Source organism: Bos taurus, chromosome 14 (genome assembly GCF_002263795.3).
Source record: "Bos taurus isolate L1 Dominette 01449 registration number 42190680 breed Hereford chromosome 14, ARS-UCD2.0, whole genome shotgun sequence".
Taxonomy (NCBI): Eukaryota; Metazoa; Chordata; class Mammalia; order Artiodactyla; family Bovidae; genus Bos; species Bos taurus.
The window spans coordinates 75,310,408-75,333,242 of NC_037341.1; the positions used below are offsets into that span (position 1 = coordinate 75,310,408).

General features: G+C 37.0%; 1 protein-coding gene across 3 annotated transcripts in view; it reads right to left on the minus strand.

Moving 5' to 3' along the window:
• Positions 1–22,835, minus strand: part of CNBD1 (cyclic nucleotide binding domain containing 1) — a 506,340-nt gene that overhangs the window by 34,981 nt on the left and 448,524 nt on the right. The window contains exon 12 of one of the 3 annotated variants that reach the window (XR_009490548.1): positions 15,789–15,895. The exons of the other annotated variants lie outside the window; for them this stretch is intronic. The gene's annotated coding sequence lies outside the window, so the exon portion shown is untranslated. The remainder of the gene's footprint in view (positions 1–15,788; positions 15,896–22,835) is intronic. 3 annotated transcript variants of the gene reach the window in all.

Sequence of the window (22,835 nt, forward strand, 5' to 3'; positions counted from 1 at the left end):
TTTACTCAACTAACCTAGCATTCAAATGTGAGTTGAAAGTAAAACATTTTGGTACATAGAACATAGAGAAATGAACACATTAAAAAAAATCCAAGTGAGAAAAGGCACATTGGAAGACATAAGAAACAGAAAAAATAAAATAAAATAGAGGCAGTATTTCAGAAATTGCTAACAATTCAGCACTAACTTTATAGATTAATTAAAGAAGAACATTAGATAAAATGGGGTACAAAACAGAAATCTGCATATTTTATTTGGGTCATATCATGCAAACTCATTTCTACTGGAAAATGGAAGCATATATTTGGATCAATGATTACTATGTTTGCTCTATATAAATTTCCAGTAGAAATATTGATATTATGTTTTATTTTGTGTTGGTAGGATGAAATATTAAAGGACAAAATAGATCTTGGTTTTTATTTCAGTTATTTTCTGTATATTTCATTCTTAAATCAAAAGAGTCAAAATTTTGAAAAGAGAAACTACATCTCCGGTTTACAGTGTTAAAGACAACATATAAAGAAGACATTGATCAAATTCTTTCAAAAGGCAATTATTTTCAAAATAAATTGTTTTTGAGGGACTTAATTAAATAGTTATTGAACCAAACTCAGTCAGATACACTATTTATTTTATTTACTAAAAATAAAAATATAAGTGTACCTTATGTAAAGTTCAAAAGTATAAAGGTATATGAAATAAACATTTTAAAAAATCTATATTATTCCCTCCAATGACACTTCCTACCTTATAGCTAATCATTGACAGATGACAATGGCAAGTTCTTCTAGAACATGAAAGTTAGACTTATGATAACAAGGACATAGATCTATAAAGATATGCTGTCAAATATATTACTGTATTCAGAAGGCCACCAGAAGGATTTTTAGAAAGACTAATGGGATTTCCTTGTTTCATGACAGGAAATCAGTCCAATTCTCTAATCCTCATGAGAACATGCATTATCAGACCAGGGGAACTTTTATTTTTTACAACACAGAACTGACATATAAATGTATTACTTGAGTAAGAAAATTCACTTGATTTGCAAGTAATTTCTGATGTATACTTTGACAGTTCTAAATAAAATATAAATTAAATTTTAAATATAAATAGCATTTAACATTTATAGCAGTCTTCAATTATAAAACATGGCAAGTGGACTAGGTGTGTTTTTATGTTCACCTCATCTTAACATCTTAGTGGTTAAAGATAGAGAAAGGCTGCTTCCACATTTAAACAGCTTACATTTTAGTAGGGTAGAGAGATGACTTCAAATGTCTCACCAGTAAAATTAAATGATGCACAAGGTGCAAGAGCTGTGCAGAACAGGAGAGAGTCAGAGAGGAATTTTCCCAGCAGCGCTGCAGCTTTGGGAAAGACTTTAGAGAGAATTTCCCGTGGACGGGATTAGAAAGATGAACTTGCTAGGCTGATAAAAGAATAGAAAGTAGGCAAAGGCACAGAGGCATGAAATAGGACAGGGCACTAAAAATACTTTTAAGCAATTTTGCATTAGTTGATCATAACAAAGAGTAAATGTCAGGAGAAAACCCTGGAAAAGTCTGTAGGGGCTGAGTCATGGATGAGCTGGTATTAGCTGAGTTACTTGAACTCTAACTTATAAGCCATGGAATATGAATGAATGGGTTTTAGAACTAGAAGAGAGTATAGAGGTTATATTATCTAAATTTTAAAATTTAAAGTCATCTACAATCATTTAGTAATTGTGATCTGTAAGCAGCATCACACAAAGCACCTTAGACTCTATGTCCATTTGTTTAAAAAAAGTCCAGAGATTAAACTTCACAGAGGAGTCTGGAATATATACAATCAAATGGGAAAATCGTGGGCTTAGAGGAAAGGTCATTAACTTGAGAAATGAATCAGGTTTGTTGGAGCACATAGGAGATCGTTATCAAAATGCAATTTGGCCTGGATTCCCTGTCACATTTCACTTGTTTAAGTCTTATGTAAACTTTTGAAATATTAATTCACCACATTTTTTGTTTTCAATCAGTTAAAGATATTTTTATCTACTTTATACAAGGCCCTGAACTGAGTGCTGTTGTGAGGTTTCTGAAATTTGAAAAATATTGTCCTTATAATGTATAATCTTGTTGAAGATATAGGGCTTAAACATTTTAAATAATAAATAATGAAAGATTTAAATAAAAGAAGCTATCCCAAGGTAACAGCTTTATTGCTGAATCTCTTTATTGCTAAAGAAATAAGCACTGTTCACTTGTGGCTTTCTTAGATATTCCTGTTATCTTCAATTCTAAGATTTATTACCAATCTTACCAAATGGGTCCTAGTCTAGACAGAGTAATTAGTCAATCATCAAAAATATTTTTGTAATTATAATATTAGATCTAGGGTTAGTCATCATAAGGCATATTGTAGAAATGAATGCCAGAAGAAAGTGATGATCAAAAGAGAATAGGATCCTTAACAATGGATAAAATTGAATACCTTAATTCATGTAGCAGAAGTCATCACAAAAATAAGACTGCATGGAATAAACTATAAATAGATAAAGTATTAATTTGTTTGAGTCAAAGCCTATCAACGGAAAACTGAAGTTGAAACTAAACATTCAGTGAGTTTCCAAGGCAGTGCCAGAGCTCTTGTAGTCTTTAAATGGTGTAAAAGCGGAGTAATACAATATTTGACTATTTTAAGGACTGTCTTAAATGCATGATGCTTTATGGTACCATTTGATACCAAAAGTCAGCCAAGGATCTGTAAATTTCAAATGTAATAAATTCAGAAATAAGAAAAATCAATGAGGCCTACATTATCAGGAGTGTGTTGTCAGACTTTATTAAAAGATGAGATGTTGAATGTCTTTTCAGTCAACAGTCATTAGAGCAATGATGGGCTATGAGTATGCACACTATTTCACACTTGAATTAATGTGAATGTTTTCTTCTTACTGATGTTTTCTTTTTAAAATGGCATAGGAATTAATCTCGATTTATTTCAGTTATCCATAAAATTTCTATGAATGATAGTTTATAAGCAAAAGATTTCAAAATAATAGTAGAAATGTTAAGACTATCCTAAAACCATGACAATAAAATTAGATAAAAGTAAATATTTACATTTATTTAATTACTCCAGTACTTTGGTCACCTGATGTGAAGAGCTGACTCATTGGAAAAGACCCTGATGCTGGGAAAGATTGAGGGCAGGAGGAGAAGGGGACGACAGAGGATGAGATGGTTGGATGGCATCACTGACTCAATGGACATGGGTTTCAGTGGACTCCGGGAGTTGGTGATGGACAGGGAGGCCTGGCATGCTGTGGTTCATGGGGTTGCAAAAAGCTGGACATGACTGAGCGACTGAACTGACTGACTGACTGAATTATATCATATAAGCAGTAAAGAAAGAAGGTAAAAGGAAATCAAGTTTGTCAATTGTATACTAAATATTTTTAAAAAATAATTCATGAATTATATATATATATATATAATTCATGAGTTATATATACATATATATCCTATATATGTATCCAATACATAGATTAAATAAAACAGAATTCTGTCATATTTAAGTAAAATTGTGGGTCAATTAAGTTTTACCTACAGCTTCCCAAATGAAATGTTAATATAAAAGTTAGCATTCCTAGAATGGATTACTCAAGATACCCATTACTCAATAGAGAGGGATTAAGAACCTGGGTTCTGAAACCATGTAGCCTGGTTTCAAACTCCAGCCATAAGCTTTATTAGGCAGATGATTTGGGGATTATCCAACTTCCTGGTACTCAAATTATTCTCTTAAAAACAGATACTGATAGCACCACTTCATAGAATTCTTGTGAGGGTTTGACTATTAAATGTAAAGCATATAGTAAGTTGCTGTTCAGTCACTAAGTCATGTCTGACTCTTTGCGACCCTATGAAGTGCAACATGATAGGCTTCCCTGTCCTTCACTGTCTCCCAGAGTTTGCTCAGACTTATGTCCATTGAGTCAATGATGCCATCCAACTATATCTAATCTGTCAAATATTATTACTACTCAAATATGGCAATATAAAATCAAAGAGAATTGAAAATAATAAAGCTACTTCTAGTATCTTTTGAAAAACAAAGCTCTGCTGAATGTTGTGTTTTTCATTTTTAATATGAATCCATCAATTTCTTTCATAAGTATTTGATAGCATTTATTTCTATTATTAAAATGAAGAATGTGTGATTTAGGAAAAAGAAAAGTTAATATCTGTGATAATCACAGGTCATTTAGTTTTCTTATCATTCTTAGACCTGTACAGAAATTTGTATAATTCACTCTATATTTTGGGCTTCCCTTGTGGCTCAGCTGGTAAAGAATCTGCCTGCAATGCGGGGAGACTTGGGTTCAATCCCTGGGTTGGGAGGATCCCCTGGAGAAGGGAAAGGCCATCCTCACTAGTATTCTGGCCTGGAGAATTCCATGGACAGTCCATGGAATTGCAAAGAATATCTGTGACAATCACAGATTATCTAGTTTTCTTATCATTCTTAGACCTGTAAGAAAATTGTTATAATTCACTCTATATTTTACTGTTTCTTTTTTATGATGCCTGGTTATGACAAAAGAGGGCTTGGAAATTTTCTTTGTCTCACGACAATATTTTTTAAAAATTTCCACAACCTATAGCAATTCAGTTCCTTATACATGTGGATGAATATGCTGCCTTTCTTCTTTACTTCATTGTTATTTATATTTCTTGCAGCTATCAGCAGTATCTGCTTTCTTTCCAATTCTGATCTATTGTTCAAAACTTATCCTCAAATTTTATCTTCTGCAAGAAACTTCCAAGAATACTGCAAACCAAACGATCAATCTCCTAAATCTTTGACCTTATAATTCTAGCTGTCCATAAGCAAGGTGATTCTGAAACTGAATGATATTTATGCTTAACAGTCTGTATCTCAAGCATCTATCATGGAATACATGCATGTGACATCTAAAAGTTAGTGGGCAGAGATGACAGAACACATGAAACAGGACTGGCAACCTGGGTCTCCTGCATCGCAGGCCAATTCTTTACTGTCTGAGCCATTAGGGAAGCCCCGTGAGAAAGTAGCATGCTGATTTTACTCGATACGCATCTTTTCTAAACTTTGTTTTAAAAAAGACTTTCATCATGTTCATGTTTTATAACAATTTAAAATTATTTGGAGTATTGAAATCTCATATGCTGTCACTTGTTTTATTTTTGTAATACGTTATTTTTGTAAATCAATAAAGTATTTTTGATACTGTAATGAGAATTAAATAAACTAGAAAATTCATATTTGCTTTATTTTGCTGGTTAAAATTATAATAATTATATGCTAAAAATTATTTTGGTCCTTTTGATATTATTAAATTCATGATTTTTCAACTTGGTATATATTATTACCCATAAATATATATTATCAAGTGGCTTTGTATAACTGTATCCATTCTGAAATATTAAGCATTATGTTCAACGTTAATGTGTAGAAGTGTAACCCTATTCAAAAACACCTTTTATGTATCTACAACTGTATCTATCCATGTGTGTTTATGAAATGTTACTGATATTCGTTTTTAAATACCCTATTGTCTAATCTACTATTTTAACTCAGTTCTTCCTCCCACTTAGTGTTAGTCGCTCAGTCCTGTCTGACTCTTTGCAATCCCATGGACTGTAGCCCACCAGGTTCCTCTGTCCATGGGATTCTCCAGGCAAGAATACTGGAGTGGATTGCCACTCCCTTCTGTAGAGGACCGTCCCAACTCAGGGATCGAACCTGAGTCTCCTGCGTTGCAGGCAGATTCTTTACTGTTTGAGCTACAGGGGAGACCTAACTTTTCAGCAGTTTTGGAAATGGGTAACCCCTCTGTTCAGAGAAGGCGATGGCACCCCACTCCAGTATTCTTGCCTGGAAACTCCCATGGATGGAGGAGCCTGGTGGGCTGCCGTCTCTGGGGTCACACAGAGTCGGACACGACTGAGTGACTTCACTTTCACTTTTCACTTTCATGCATTGGAGAAGGAAATGGCACCCCACTCCAGTGTTCTTGCCTGGAGAATCCCAGGGACGGGGAGGCTGGTGGGCTGCCGTCTCTGGGGTCACACAGAGTTGGACACGACTGAAGCAACTTAGCAGCAGCAGCAGCAACCCCTCTGTTAGAGGCTGGATAGGAGAGGAAAACAAGAAAATCCCAACAGGTTGCAGACATATTCAAACAGGTTCATGACAGATTTTTGTTGTTGTTACTCTGCAATTATGTTGTTATTATTTATAGCTTTACTAACTCTTCTCACGTGCTATAATAAATATATATCATATCTGTTTAAAAGCCATGGTTCCAAAGGAAGGGCTAGGGTGGGGGGTTATCTTCTTTCCTCTGCATTCCACAGAGATGCTGAATGGTTTCTAGCTTGGTGTAAGTTTGCCTTGGTATTTTGTGACTGGTGTTGCGTGAGTAATGAAAATAATGTATCAGAACCCTGCATTAGAAAGTAGGCAGCTGACAATATGCTTGTGCTTTTGGCTACAAAATATAAGCAGGCTGCTGTACTTTATGAAAACTTCAACCTTCACCCGCCTCTGTGTGCAGTGACAAGGCTACACTGAGACAGTCCAGATGTTACAGATGCATGGATCCCACTGAGCTGATCTTGATCCTGGAGGAAATCCCAGAATATTCTGGCCGGAGAAAGGTGAAAGAAAGCACTTAGAGTTACATCATATACAACGTTAAGTCCAGAAGCAATAATGAATAGTTTGCTTTGTTTATTTGTCTGAGAATTTTAAGACAACACCCATGGTGAAATCCCACCGGGCATATGTATAATGAAAAATATACAAAATGATAAAAGCTAAAAGTCATTTTTAATTAGCGTATCAATAATGAAAAGCGCAACTGAACAGATGTCCCTTGCTTTGGGCCCAGAAGTTCATGAACTACAAGCTCTGTCAGGTGAAGGAAAAACAAAACAAAACAAAAGCAACAGTTCGCTTTAGGATCTTAGTAGGAGCACTCTTGCTCATTTTACCCTTTGTAACTTTATGTGGATACTGATATCTCTCCAAAAATATCAAGGGCCATTCTCATAATGGAGATTTACAGATCATATTTGAATTATATCACTGAGGAGTTACATTATATTACATCATCTCAATACATTTGTATGGAAGTCACAGAACGAAGTATACCTGGGGTATGTTACTTACATCAAGCCTTTGCTGTACTCATACCCCCAATCTGTTTTCCACACAAGTAATTTTTATGAAACATTGGCTGCATATGTTCTGCATTATCATTATTTACAAGAAATATACACATATTTGGTCATTCAGGTGATCAAAATGTGTTTCTAATACACATTTGGTATTCATCCACAGCTTCTAATTGGCCCTTCAACGCAACTCACAAAACCCTTGGAATTTCCTGAGCAATAAGAGCAATGAGATCATCTTTTGCTAAGACATTTGATATCTTGTCTTCAGTTCCTGAAAATTCTGCAGAGCCATGAGATGGGTGAAATGGGTGTCTTCTTATTTTATCACAAATGTCTTTCCACTGCTACCAGCTTTACGTTAATGAAGAGGGCTTTTGGAAGCACCTAGAGAAAGCATGTAGAAGGGACTGTTTGCCAAGGGAGCCAAGAATAGAATACTGAAACTTTCAATTCCACCCTCTGATTTCCTGGGAGGGGAGAAGGGTAGAGGATGAATTAATCTCCAATGGCCAATGAGTTATACAATTAATGCCTATGTAATGAGACCTCCATAAACGCCCCAAAGTAGAGGGTTTGGAGAGCTTCCAGCTTGGAGAACCAGACCTTCTAGGTTCTGGGCCAAACTTCACAAGGATAGAAATTCTTTTGTTCAGAACCTCAATCTATGTATCTTTATATCTGGCTATTTTTATCCTTTAATATCCTTTATAATAAATCACTTCCCTGGCAGCTCAGACAGTAAAGAACCTGCAATTCAGGAGATTCAAGTTTGATCCCTGGGTTGGAAAGATCCCCTGGAGAAACAAATGGCAACCCACTCGAATATTCTTGCCTAGAGAATCTCATGGAGAGAGGAGCCTGGCAGGCTTTAGTCCATGGGGTCACAAAGAGTCAAACACGAATGACTGATAATAAATCAGCAATCTAATGAGTAAATGCATTTCCTGAAGAGCTGTTCTAGCCAATTAACTGAACTCCAGGAGGGGGTCATGGGAATTTCTAATATAAGCCAGCCAGTCAGAAGCACAGGGCTTGCAACTAGTCTCTGAAGTGAAGGGCCATCTTGTGGGACTGAAACCTTTATTGGCGGACTCTGATGCCATCTAGGAGTGGATGGCATCAGAACTGAGTTACATTTATTTGAATTTTTGGACACCGCTGATATCTGAACTTTACTTGTTGTTGAGGGGACGCCTTCACAGGCGTGTGTGCACACACACACATACACTTGCCTATGCTTTGAAATTAGGTCCAGGAACCCCTAAAGAACTTCCTACTTAAGGAATCATTGAGACCTCAGGAGAAGATCTGGGTATATAAAGCTCAAGTCACTCGCAAAACAACATCACATTCCTTCTCAGACTTCTCTCCCATAAATATTCAACATATCCTCTCCATTTCAACTTTGCATTTTTCTTACACCTCATGTGGTACTTAAAATACAGATAATCTCACCACTTCTTAGTATTTACATCCAGAAAAGCCTATTCATTTTTCAAGGTTTAGATAAAATGATATACTTTTCATGTAGACTCATTCCATCTATATTTCTCTATATTCTGCTGCCTGCAAAATTAGCTGTTGTTTTTCTCATCTCACTGTTTGTCCTAAAAATAAACGTAGCCCTACTGCAATGGCTAAAGAAGTCAGGGGTTGATTAGATTAATTACATATGAAATCTGGGAGTAGACTACCCAATTAACAGATGTATTCAAGGAAACATGCTCTTGATATCTTCTTGCTACAACATCTTTTCTCCAACTTGTGTTCCAATCCAGAATAATGAGGAAGGCCAAAAATATTCTGCTAGTGAGATATTGTCTGTTTCTTTAGAAGTCAAGTTATCTACAGAAAAATTCTAAAGTATTTCATTGGCTAGAACTGGATCACATGACCACTCAGCTGAAATAGAGTTTGAGAAGATTTTTTTATTTTCCAAATCTAGAGTCAAGAAGAATGAAAGCATAAGTGTATAATGCTAATCTTCCCCATGCTTCCTCAACTGCCATAAAACCAACACATTGTGTGCTTATATTACACTTATTAATGTAGATATGTTGAAGTCTGCCTGTAATTTTGAGTCACTTGAAGAAAATGATTGTGCCTTTAATATTCTTATCTTCAGGTTGGGAACAATTTTAGATGATATTTGTAGAATGGATAGCTTCAAGAAAGACAAGATTCTGTTATAAGAAACCTGAGAACTTGAAAATAAACCAGTATTATTTAAAGTGACAGACATTACTTTCTTGGACTCCAAAATCACTGCAGATGGTGACTGCAGCCACAAAATTAAAAGACACTTGCTCCTTGGAAGAAATGCTATGGCACACCTAGACAGCATATTAAAAGCAGAGACATTACTTTGCCTACAAAGGTCGGTATAGTCAAAGCTATGGCTTTTCCAGTAGTCATGTATGGATGTGAGAACTGGACAATAAAAAGGCTGAGCACCAAAGAATTGATGCCTTTAAACTGTGGTGCTGGAGAAGACTCTTGAGAGTCCTCTGGACAGTAAGGAGATCAAATCAGTCAATCCTAAAGGAAGTCAGTCCTGGGTATTCTTTTGAAAGACTGATGCTGAAGCTTCAGCTCCAATTCATTGGCCACCTGATGTAAAGAACTGACTCATTTGAAAAGACCCTGCTTGATGCTGGGAAAGATTGAAGGCAGGAGGAAAAGGGGATGATGGAGGATGAGACGGTTGGATGGCATCACCGACTCAATGGACATGAATTTGAGCAAGCTCCAGGAGATGGTGAAGGACAGGGAAGCCTGGCGTGCCGCAGTCCATGGGGTTATAAAGAGTCAGACATTACTGAAAGACTGAATGACAATGAAATAAAGGTAATATTCTCATGACCTTTCTCTTCTGAGAAAACTTAAATCTTCTGGAGGAAACTAACATCATTCAAAGCATCTATAATTTTGCCAATGTGTTTTTCAAAGCAATTGTATCATTCCCACCAAAAATACGTAAGTTCTGGTATATATTTATACCACAGAATATATGTGTATGTATATGTATATACACACCAAACACTACCATTCACTAGTGAAAAAGGACCAAAACCTGCTGCACACAACAAGCATTGAAAAATTATATAGACATAATATAAGGGGGATAAACAAAGACAAATAAAGCATACTATATAATTCCAGTTATATGAAGTTCAAGAGGAGGTAAAACTAACCTATGATGAGAAAGTGAGATGAATTGTTACCTTTGAGAGAGATCAGTGATATGAAATGGAAAGTAGGGAGGCTCTTGTTATACTAGGAATGTTTTATACCGTGAACCTTGTGAAACTCACTGTGACTACGTGGTTATGGTCACTCCCCAGAAACTGACCTGTACACTTAAGAATTTGCACTTTTACCAGGTTCATAATATATTTCAATATAACTGTCCATGGTAAATACAATTAATGAAATGGACAGTGGTTATATTACAGTGTACTTCAGTTTTTATGTGTAAAATCTTCTGTATTGCTATAATCACTAATCAATTTGTATCATTGTTCTATCTCCCTCACGAGATCAACGTAACAAATTCTCTACCACCCCATCTCTCTATTATGTCTCTTTTCCTCTGTCACACATGTATACACAGTCATTATGCAATTTAACCCTGAATTAGATTTAAAAATAAATATTTATCACTAATTTGAAATAAAACCTAAACAATGAAAGACTTTGGTCAAACCTAAACAATTTAAGATTTTGGTTAAACCTTCAATATGAAAGGGCTTTCCTTGTGGCTCGGCTGGTAAAGAATCCGCCTGCAATGCAGGAGACCAGGGGTTTGATCCCTGTGTTGAGAAAATCCCCTGGAGAAGGAAAAGGCTACCCACTCCAGTATTCTGGCCTGTAAAATTCCACAGACTGTATATATAGTCCATGGGGTCACAAAGAGTCAGATACAACTGAGCGGCTTTCACTTTTCAATATGACAATCAGTAACCTTTTATGGGATAAGGAAAAAAATCCATAGTAAAAAGAAATTCTAGTCTTAAGTAGCACATCTTAATTTTCCTTAGGCTGGAAAACTTTTGTCCCAAAAATAAATGTATAGAAATTAGAAGAGCATCACATATCAGCAATGTAAAGCATCAAGTTAAGTCAGTGTGACTAACAATAGAATTTGTCACATATTAGGTTGTCAATATATGTCTTTTCAGTAGTCATGTACAGATGTGAGAGCTGGACAATAAAGAAGGCTGCTGCTGCTACTGCTGCTAAGTCGCTTCAGTCGTGTCCGACTCTGTGCAAGCCCATAGACGGCAGCCCACCAGGCTTACCGTCCCTGGGATTCTCCAGGCAAGAACACTGGAGTGGGTTGCCATTTCCTTCTCCAATGCATGAAGTGTCCGACTCTAGCGACCCCATGGACTGCAGCCTACCAGGCTCCTCTGTCCATGGGATTTTCCAGGCAAAAGTACTGGAGTGGGGTGCCATTGCCTTCTCCAATAAAGAAGGCAGAGTGCAGAAATATTGATACTTTCAAACTGTGGTGCTGAAGAAGACTCTTGAAAGTCCGTTGGACAACAAGGAGATCAAACCAGTCAATCTCAAAAGAAAGCAACTCTGAATACTCTTTGGAAGGACTCATGCTTGAAACTCTAATACTTTGGCCACCTGATGTGAACAGCTGACTCATTGGAAAAGATTCCAATGCACAGAAAAATTGAAGGCAGAAGGAGAAGAGGGTGACAGAGGATGAAACGGTTGGATGGCACTGATTCAATGGACATGAACTTGGGCAAACTCTGGGAGTTGGTGAGGGACAGGAAAGCCTGGAATGCTGCAGTCCATGGGGTCATGAAGAGTCAGACACGACTAGGTGACTGAATAACAACAATTTGTGCCTATGGAGTGAAAAATAATAGATCATATGGTGACTCTAATTTCCTACTAGATGAAGAAAATTGTGGTATAAATTTTGGGGTAATTAACTCCCTGGTGGTTGTCAGGACATATAAGTAGTACAGCTTTGGCACACTTGTCTGTTAAATACAGATAGAATTATTCATATATGACTTACTTAAGAGTACAGTAGGAAAAACCTAGCAATATTAATTAGACATTAAGCAATAGCTATCTGTACTTTTTGTATTTCATGAGCAAAAAGTATGTTGCATCCTATACACAGGTAAATGGCAACAGTGAACATCTCACTGTAAATGTAATAACATGATTCTCCTGTTTCAAAAATAAAATTATTGAAAGAGCAGAGAACCTCAAACATTCTTTATTATTTTTAAAATTATTTATGCAAGAAAAAAAAAGTTGTTCCAATGAGAAAACTTGAAAATCTATTTTCAAAGGAAAAAATCATTGCCAAGTTTTAAAAGTTTGCTTTATGGTTTTATTTCTTCTGGAAAGCTGTGATTACAAACAGAAGGATTTCTTACAATTATTATGCATGAAAAGAAAAGCATATTAAATTAGGAATACTTTTAAGAAACTATAACATTTGTTCTAATGAGGAGCAGAGCAATTTTCATATTGCAACATAACATTTCTTTTTACTTCCTAAGCTTTATTTTCATAATTGTTTTGGTGGGAATATTAAATATGGTAGTCACAATAAATCTTTTAAAATTCCTCTGAGTTTATAGTTATTATCTATATTTCTTTTAGAAAACATTTTAATTTAAACTGAATTTTAAAATCATAAAATCATTTAGTACAGATGATCCACAGCGATGCTTAAGACTGGAAATGTAATAGAATAAATTGATTATATTAAATGATTAATTAAATTAAACGCTTGCCTATTGAGTCTATTCAGGAAGTATCTAAAGGCAGGGATCGTTTTATCCATTTAATTAAAGTGTTTTCTGAATTACGTTCCTAAAATAAGTCCCTTACATACTAAAACGTTCTGTTCTAAGAGCCCATTCCAATTTTGTTAAGTCCAATACAGGTAGCCTAGGTACCCAACAATCACAATCTGCTGTATAGTATTGTAATGAGTCTATAATACTCTTCTTATAAACAATACAAAAATAAAACAAGCACAAAAAATAAAGGCACCATTTTTAATTATACAGTATAGTACCTTGAAAAGTACAGTAGTACAGTACAACAGCTGGCATTCAGGGCCTGGCATCAAGTTAACAGGCAAGACGATTTACTAAGTGGAGCAGAGAGAGGAGGTTCAAGATGGTAGAGCTGAAGGATCAGCAGCAATAGGAGATGGAAGACAAGCTACAGTTTCACTCACACCTGACATTAGCGAAAGACACATTCTCATCTTTTAAAGTTCTCATCTTGAATGTTCCTATGCAGGGGACTTACTGAACTGTAATTACTCTCTTTGTACATTTTTCTTTTATCATACATTAATTCAGCCTAGCAAATAAAATAAAAAGCTCTCTCTAAACTTCTCTGGTAATAATCTTGGTTATTTTAATATATTGCTGTACATTCTTATTTAAACCATGAATTAAATAATATGCTAAATTAGTGACTGAATGATAACAATCAAAAGAATATCATCGCAAAATTATATCATTTTGATCATCGCAAAAGCATATCATTTATATTCATACGTATTTATATGTGTATATGTTAGGGCTTCCCTGGTGACTCAGATGGTAAAGAATCCGCCTACAATGCAGGAGATCTGGGTTGGATCCCTGGGTCAGGAAGATCCCCTGGAGAAGGGCATAGCAACCCACTGCAGTATTCTTGCCTGGAGAATTCCATGGACAGAGAAGCTTGGGTGGCTACAGTCCATGTGGTCGCAAAAAGTCGGACACAACTGAGCAACTAATGCTAAAACACGACACACACATATTTATGTGTGCATACATATATATACGTGTATGCTCAGTTGCTGTCATGTCCAAATCTTTGTGACCCTATGGACAGACTCACTGTTGGGGGCCAGAGTGAGGTACTCCGCCCGTGGCAAAGGTCATGAGGAAGGAGGCTCAACATACGCAAAGGCGGGATCGAGCCTCAGGAGTCCCCCTGGAAATCCTCGAGCATCTACCCCCATAACCAGAGCCTGCCTACTTTACCACTTTCTGCTCACCTACACCTCTGACTTTACGGGGGGCTGTCCCCCACCACCTCTTTCAGAGAAGGCGTTAACTTAGAGCTCCAGTTAATAATAATTCCTGGGCATTATAAGAGTGTTTTAACCTACAAACTCCTCTGAAGGTTCTCTGGCCTGCCTGACAGGCTTGTCCGGCCACATGTGATTGCTCACAGCCTCCCAACCGTGAGAGGCACGAGAGATGCTTTAAACCTTCTAAAAACAGGTTCCTTAGAAAAGTTAGAAAACTATTAGTATAAGTATAATGGGCTGATTAGAAATTGTATTGGTGAAGGGTTTTTCATTTGTTGAGCCAATGTTTGTTGCTAAGTCTCCACATCCCCTGCCCTTACACACATTAATGAGTATATAGAAGAAATAAGTATTAACCTTTGATATTAATCACGTTAGACCTTAGGCTAAGTAAATTCTTTCCTTAACTAAAACCCACTACACCCTCACCCTATAGGAATGTAACTTTATTTGGGTGGCGTCCGTTTTAAGAATAATCACCCCTGGAGAAGTAAGTGTCCTGGTTGACTGACCGTTGTCACAAGGAGAGGGTCGTAAATTGTCAGCAGGCCCCGCTGGCCAGAAGATGATGTAACACCCCTAAGACCTCTGTATACATTTGTATGAAGCACCTGACTTTGATAAAAGTCAGGACTGCTGACCCCGCGTGACTTTTGCATAACATCTCAGTGTATAAAAGTAGACCGTGGAAAATAAAGAATTGGGATCAGTTTCTCGAAAGACTGGTCTCCCCATGTCGCTCTCTCTCACTCTGGTTGAGTCTCCATCTGGAGCGCGGAACCCGCCATGCTTACTAATTATGCCTGGGCTTCTAAGATCCGACCGGGGAGGCCTCAGTGTCTCCTCTCCTTCGGGAGAACGGAAGGACGCCTGCGGCCTACGTAAGTGGTGCAAAATTCTTGTCTTGAAGTTTTATTGGTCTCCCGTGTAAACCAAGCTACTCAGCCTCTTTTCTCCACTGAATTTTCCTACTGAGCTATCCTCATCCTATTACTCTTTATATCTTTGATAAAATATTTAAATAAATAGGTTGCCGACGCTGTCCCCGCTTTGAATACCCTGGATCAGCCGGGGCAGGACCCCGGCAACTCACCATGGATTTTATGGACAGAGAAGCCTGCCAGGCTCCTCGTCATGGATTTTTCAGGCAAGAATACTGGAGTAGGTTGCCATTTCCTCCTCCAGATAATGTGTGTGTATATATATATACACACCCACATATACGTATACACAAATGTATGTATATATATATACATTGATTAAAGGTAAAGTTATTTAAATTAGGTGGTTGGTACCGTGTGATAATGATTAGCTTGAACTCACTTTGTTTTCTTTTCCTGTTAAAAGAGATATCTTAAAACAGTCTTCTTGTAAAAAATATATTCAACGCTGCAAATAAAATAAATCAAGAGTGAGAAAATTGGGACAGAGGGAAAATGAGGATAGGAAAGGAGGATGATGTCAGAAGCAAGATGAGTGCACTGAAGACTTACCAAATGTTTCCGTGCATCTGCTGGAGATGGGACACAGATTTAGCTTGAAGCTTTCTAGTAGTCAACACAAAGAAGGATCAATATTTCATTTAATGGGTCACAGAATCCTTGAAATGAAAACAATATACTCATTCAGGAAAAGACCTATTACTGACACTGTAGCCAGAAAAACATTTCCCATGTGTCTTAAAAAGAATATTAGAAATTACACCCACACTTACATCCTTACAGCACAGTAATGTCAGAAGTGCCGTGACATTTCTAGTAATATCATTCTCAACTTCAGCTATGCTATGACACAGAACCCAATTCAGCAGTCAAAGCAATCGAGTTTGGGTGGACACGACTATCAGACGACGTGGCTTAACCCAGCAATCCACTGCGGTGTTTCTAAAGTAGGAGGCTTTGCATTTCACGCTACTTCAGGAGCTATCCTGTGTGCACATGTGAGTGCTCATCCGTACATACGGGCACACAGATAAAAGGAGATGCCATATCACTTTCAAGTAAAACTTAACAACTTGCTATGTTTGCTCCGGGTTTATATACTTTGTGGCTTAATACGTAGAAGAGTTTTGAAGTCTGTTGGTTTGTTTCTAAAGGACGGTTTGAAAAGTTGCCAGATCTAAGCAAAGAGCTGGACTGAGTATTGTTTAGGAAATTCTCAATCACCGATTCTCAAGTGAGTGAGAATAAGTGACAATTACTTCCAAGTTCTGTTTCCTGTCAGCTTTTTCTAATGTTATTATTTTATTTTTTTCTTATTCAGTACAAAACCAAATCTTTTAAGAGTTACTGGAACTAAAAGATAATCAATGCCATCATCTGTTTTAAAGCTAATTATGCGTATGATGAACACACGTACTTGAACAGAGAACCTGGATTGACCTAACGGTCTTTTAAAAGCAGGGTTTTTTTGTTTTTGTTTTTGTTTTTTAATTTCAGGACTAAACAGCAAAATATAAAAAACACATGTTTGTGGATTAGTGCCAGGTAAATGTCTCCAAGCTTGAAGAGAGTTGTAATATAATCATTCATGAAATTTTTACAAATGCAGGTTGTCTGACATCCATTTCAAAAATCCTGAATTAGAAATTGCAGAATAGGAGGAGAATAAATATAACTACTCAAAAAACTTCCATAGGTAATCCTATTGTATTCCAGGTGGAGAACCATCAACTTGTTCTAAGTAGATTAAATGAAGTAGATTAAATAGGAGGAACAAAACTAAAATAATTCCTTTCTTCAGTTTTAAAGTTCAGCCCATTTGTAGCTGGTCACTTAGTCAAATAACAAAAAGAAGCTGGAAAATATGAAAAGCTGAGAGGCCAGAGCCTCGGCACTAACCACTGGTCTAGTGGCTAGGATTCCGCTCTCACTCCTGCAACTCAGCTTCACTCTCTAGCCAGGAACTGGGGCCCTGTTTCCCGCCACCACAGGCCAAGGGCCCCTGAGATCAGGACCACTGGGCCCAATGCTCCACAGTCAGTAAGGACTTTCAGTCAGGTTAAAAGGGGGAACATCGGAACAAGCATTAAAGACTGCCTTTTCCAGAGAGTATTTGATTAATCCCTTCTTGTACAACAGAAATATAGGTTTCCATAGATTTCCAGAATATTTCAGAAAGTATATTTACTGACAAGTGAACCTAAGAAGTAGGGAGGAGCTGAATAAAGAAAAAGGTCTTAATTTTCCTTCTAATTTTCCATTTACTACATGCCCTACATTTCTAGAATGAAATTTTTGATTTTTAACTTTAAAAATTAAATATCATTGCTTGGCTCTACTAAAAACTGTGTTTCAGTTCAGTTCAGTCACTCAGTTGGGTCCAACTCTTTGCGACCCCATGGACTGCAGCACGTCAGGCCTCCCTGTCCCTCGCCAACTCCTGGATTTAGCATGACAGTGATAACTGAAAGGCTTTTCACCAGCTACAAAGGGTCTCTGACTATATTTTTCCATTGTGCAAAATATCTAGTTTTACTCTTCTTAATATGTTTCATTGAATGTAATAGTCTATCAGTTCAGTTCAGTCGCTCAGTCGTGTCCGACTCTTTGCGACCCCATGAATCGCAGCACGCCAGGCCTCCCTGTCCATCACCAACTCCCGGAGTTCACTCAGACTCACGTCCATTGAGTCAGTGATGCCATCCAGCCATCTCATCCTCTGTTGTCCCCTTCTCCTCCTGCCCCCAATCCCTCCCAGCGTCAGAGTCTTTTCCAATGAGTCAGCTCTTCGCATGAGGTGGCCAAAGTACTGGAGTTTCAGCTTTAGCATCATTCCCTCCAAAGAAATCCCAGGGCTGATATACTTCAGAATGGACTGGTTGCATCTCCTTGTAGTCCAAGGGACTCTCAAGAGTCTTCTCCAACACCACAGTTCAAAAGCATCAATTCTTCGGCACTCAGCCTTCTTCACAGTCCAACTCTCACATCCATACATGACCACGGGAAAAACCATAGCCTTGACTAGATGGATGGTTAAATTCTTCACTAGTTTTGTCTGCTATTGAATTAGTCTCACAATACTTTAAGTGCTATTATTTATTCTCTCTGCTCCTTTTGCTTCTTTTTCAACCAGTGTGAGTCAACTATAGTTCAAAGTAATGTCTCTCTAGTCTTTGCATATTTAAAAATCTTTTTGTGCATTCTGTCAGTTATTCTTGTGTAACTACCAGACTTCCTTTGTTCTCCATAGGATTTATTAATTTATCAAATCATGGTCATTAAGTGCCTTGCTTGAAGTCTATCCTTCCCACAAAGAATAAAGTTAGAGAAAAGGAATTTCTATTTCATGCAATGGCATAATCTTAATATATAAATGTTTAAAATGGATAGGTAAGTTAATTATCATAAGTAAAGCTATTCTTGCTTCCCTAGTCGGGCAGTGGTAAAGAATCCACCTGCCAATGTAGGGGAGGTATGTTCAATCCCTGGGTCTGGAAGGTCCCCTGTAGTAGAAAATGGCAACCTAATCTAGTATTCTTGGCTGGGAAATCCCATGGACAGAGGAACCTGGTGGGCTCTAGACCATGGGGTCATAAAAGAGTCAGACATGACTTAGTGGCTAAACAACAAAGGTATTCCTGCTGGGGAAGATGCTGGGGTACAAGGGAGACTCAACTTGAATGACTCCAGATGTTAGGGGCTGAAAGGCATTTGAATCACTCATTGGGAAACTGAAAACCATAGGAAAGTGGTTCTTGGTTTTCAGTTGCTAAGATGTGTCCGACTCTTTGTGACCCATGGACTGTAGCACTCCAGGCTCCTCTGTCCTCCACTATCTCCCAGCGTTTGCTCAAATTCACATCCACTGAGTTGGTAATGCCATCTAACCATCTCATCCTCTGCTGTCTCTGTCTCCTTTGGCTTCAATATTTCACAGCGTCAGGATCTTTTCCAGTGAGTCAGTTCTTCATATCAGGTGGGATTTCCCAGATAAGAACACTGAAGTGGGTTGCCATTTCCTTCAGGGATCAAACTTATGTCTCCTGCATCGACAGGCTGATTCTTTTACCACTGAGCCACCAGGGAAGCCCTGAAAAGTGGTCAAGCCAAAGAAGCTAATGGAAAAAAAATTAACCCAGTGAAAGTGTTTTGATTCACGATTTTAGCAAAAAAAAAATATGCAGAACTTCTGCTTCTGGGTAGAATGGATTACTTTGTGGTTGACTATTGTTCCTGCAGAGCATAGGAGATTAGTACTTTAAAATAACTTTGACCATTTTGTCTGTGTGTGTAAGTGTGTTCATGGATTCTTTAGAATTTTCTACATATGAGCTCATGTCATCTATAAACAGATAATTTTACTTCTCCTTTTCCAACTTGGATGCTCTCTATTTCTTTTTCTTGACTAATTGTCTCAGCTGGATTTTCCAATACTACAATGAATAAAAATGGTGTGACAGTGGGCATCCTTGCCTTGGTCCTTATCTTAGAGTAAATGCTTTTGGCTTTTCAACGTTGAGTATGAGATTATCTGTGAGCTTGTCATGAGTGCTAAGTTGCTTCAGTCATGTCCAACTCTGTGGACCCAATGGACTACAGCCTGCCAGGCTACTCTCTCCATGGAATTCTCCAGGCAAGAGTACTGGAGTGGGTTATCATGCCCTCCTCCAGGAGATCTTCCTGACCCAGGGATCAAACCCAGGCAGGTCTCCTGCGTCTTCTGCATCGCAGGCAGATTCTTCACCACTGAGCCACCAGGGAAGTTCCCTGAGCTTGTCATATATGTCACTTATTATGTTGATGTGCTTTCCTACTAAGTTTTTTGAGAGCTTTAATAATGAAAGACTAGCAAGTTTAATCAAATGCTTTTTCTCCATATTTTGATATGAACGTGATTTTTATCTATCATTCTGTGCATTTGGTGTATCACATTAAATGATTTATGTTGAACTATCCTTTTGATTTAGGAATAAGCATCACTTGATCAAGATGTATGATCCTTTCAATGTGCTGCTAAACTTGGTTTGCAAGTATTTTGTGAGGTTTTTGATTCTATGCTCTCAAAGAACATTGGGCTATCATTTCTTGTAGTACTCTGTCTAGTTTTAAAGTTGCAGGATACAAAGTGAACATAAGTTATGTTTCTGAATAATAACAACAAGATACGTGAAAAAGAAATTAAGAAAATAATCTCATTTACCACGGTACTGAAAAAAAAAAAAAGGAAAACTTAGGAATAAACTTAACCAAGGTGTTAAAATGCTTGTACACTGAAAACTATAAAACACCGATTAAAAAAAATAAATTATATCTGTGTGTTCATGGAGCGGAAAAATCGATGTTAAAATGTCCATAACTAATCTACAGACTGAGTGCAATTTCTATCAAAATCCCAATGGTATTTTTTACAGAAAAAGGAAAAGCAATCCTAAAATTCATATGAAATCACAAAGGCCCCAAATAGCCAAAGCAATCTTGAGAAAGAAGAGCAAAATTGTGTTTATCACATTTTCAGATTTCAAATTACAAAGCTACAGCAATTAAGACAGTATGGTTCTAGACTAAAAGCAGATATAAAGACCAGTGGAACCAGAGATCCCAGAAATAAACCTCACATATATGGTCAACTTACATTCAAAGAGAGGCCAAGAATGTTCAATAAGGAAAGGATCACCTTTTCACCAACTGGTATTGGGAAAACTGAATATATTCATGCAAAATGCTGAAATTTGACCCTTATTTTACACTATACATAAAAAAATCAATTCAAAATGTACTAAATATAAGACTTGAAATTGTATAATTTCTAGAAGAAAATATAAGGAAAGTTATGTGACATTGGTCTGGGCAATGGTTTCTTTGAAATGACACCAAAAGCACAAACAATGAAAGCAAAAACAGACAAGTGAGATAGCATGGCACTCAAACATTTCTTTGCAACAAGTGAAATAATCAACAAAATTAAAAGATGTCCTACAGAATGGGAGAAAATACTGGTTAGTTCATATATCTGATATGGGGTTAATATCCAAAATATATTAGGAAGAAGTGAAGTGAAGCGAAGTGAAGTCGCTCAGTTATGTTTGACTCTTTGCGACCCCATAGACTGTAGCCTACCAGGCTCCTCTGTCCATGGGATTTTCCAGGCAATAGTACTGGAGTGGATTGCCATTTCCTTCTCCAGGGGATCTTCCCGAACCAGGGCTTGAACCCTGGTCTCCTGCATTGTAGACAGACGCTTTACTGTCTGAGCCACCAAGATGTCCTACAGAATGGGAGAAAATACTAGTTAGCTCATATATCTGATATGGGGTTAATATCCAAAATATATTAGGAACTCATTCTTAATTCAATAGCAAAAAAACAAACAAACAAACAAAAAAACCCTAGATAAACTGATTTAAAAATGGGTAAACATACATCACAATCTTATTGAAATATTTTGTTAGTACACTAGACACACACATATATGTAAATTCTTAGTTAATAAGATAAACATTTTCTACACAACCTTTTAAGGGCAACTTACACTCAGAAAAAGTGAAATTTTAATATTCTGAATTATAGATCCTCTATGATTAAGTTCATAATTTTTCAAAAGGAAAATTTGTTAAACATATTGTTTGAAATCTGTTGCATTACTACTATTTGTTTCTGAAGACAACAATGACAGAGATCATGGGCCAAATAAATGCCCTTGCTTATAACGAAGAGATTTTTAGCTCTTTTAAAGGTTGAAAAAAGATAGTTTTTTGGACTAGGCTACAGAAATAAGATGACAAATGGAGTGAAAAGTGTTTCAGTGAGATATGCATAATATGATGTCACTGTGATTTGACCACCTTGAGAAGTGGACCTGTGGCAAACAGTACAGCTCCAGTGCCAAGACTGAATGACAAATGGTCATTGGCATGGTATTCCACAGATGGAGACATGAGGAAGGGACCATACCCAAATCTGAGAAACCTGCTGTTGTAGCATCCAGTATATTTTAGGGATGGAATAATTAGTCGTTTACTACGTATTCTGGTTCAAAAAACAAACAAAACACAAAATGAGAAAGCAACTTAAATATTTCTCAAGAAGACATATATATGGCCGATAAGTACATGAGAAGGAGCTGAATATCATTAACCGTCAGACAAATGCAAATTCGAACCACACTGAGTTTCACTTCACACATGTTAGTATGGCTATTATAAAACAACAAAGGATAGCTGTTGGTGGACATGTGGAGAAATTAGAACTCTTGTACACAGTAGGTAGGAATGTAAATTGGTATAGCCACTATGGAAAATGATATGGAGGTTCCTCGATAATTAAAACTGAACTACCGTACGATCCAGCAGGGCCTCTTATGAAAGTGCAGTCAAAAAAAGCTAAAATCAAGACATCAGATTAATATCTTTAGTCCCATGCTTTTGAACTATTCAAAATAGTCAAGATACAGATACAACCGAAAGGTCCATCAACATTTAGATAAAGAAATATGGTATGTCTGTGTGTGTATGTGTATATATTTATATATATGGAAATTATTCTAGTTTAAAAAAGAAGAAAATTCTGTCATATGCAACAACATGGATAAACTGAAATACC